Here is a 763-nt window from a genome sequence, read left to right as displayed (position 1 = left end):
AAATTATATTTGCATGTGTATTGCAGATACCTGAGTAGTAGGTACATTGTGAGAGGAAAAAAAAAATCGGAATACTTGTTACATGATATTTTGACAAATATGGGTTGGCTCTGGCTTGGACGCTGGATCCAGGCCACTGTAGAGAAGAATATTAGGTTCAGGTCCTAGTCTTTGTTCATATTTATTTATTTTTGGCTGCACAGGGTCTCAGTTGCGGCCTGCAGGATATTCAACCTTTGCTGGGGAGTGCGGGATCTTTCCTTGTGGCTTGAGAACTCTAAGTTGGGCTGTGTGGGAGATTTAGTTCCCTGACCAGGGATTGAACCTGGGCCCCCTGCATTGGGAGCACAGAATCTTAACCATTGGACCACCAGGGAAGTCCCAGGCTTTTGCAGTTTTGAGGGTCCTCTTGAAGAAAGAAAACATACAATTATGAATACAAAATTAGGCAAGAAATGTAAAGGCATTGGTAGGGACCCTCACTGAGCTTCTGGAAGGGCCTGTGCAATAGAGGGGAGAAGGCAATGGCACCCCACTCCAGTACTCTTGCCTGGAAAATCCCATGGACAGAGGAGCCTACTGGGCTGCAGTCCATGGGGTCGCGAAGAGTTGGACATGACTGAGCAACTTCACTTTCATGCACTGGAGAAGGCAATGGCACCCCACTCCAGTACTCTTGCCTGGAAAATCCCATGGACAGAGGAGCCTGGTGGGCTGCAGTCCATGGGGTCGCTAAGAGTCGGACACGACTGAGCGACTTCAC

General features: G+C 48.4%; 1 non-coding gene across 1 annotated transcript; it reads right to left on the bottom strand.

The window, feature by feature from the left end:
• Positions 1-304: 304 nt before the first annotated feature.
• On the bottom strand, positions 305-377 carry TRNAG-CCC. The gene has a single exon. It is a non-coding gene; the product is annotated as a tRNA-Gly (tRNA).
• Between the last annotated feature and the right edge of the window lie 386 nt (positions 378-763).

The sequence above is a fragment of the Bos indicus x Bos taurus genome, chromosome 22, assembly GCF_003369695.1.
Source record: "Bos indicus x Bos taurus breed Angus x Brahman F1 hybrid chromosome 22, Bos_hybrid_MaternalHap_v2.0, whole genome shotgun sequence".
Lineage (NCBI taxonomy): Eukaryota > Metazoa > Chordata > Mammalia > Artiodactyla > Bovidae > Bos > Bos indicus x Bos taurus.
This window is presented reverse-complemented; position numbering and strand designations above follow the sequence as displayed.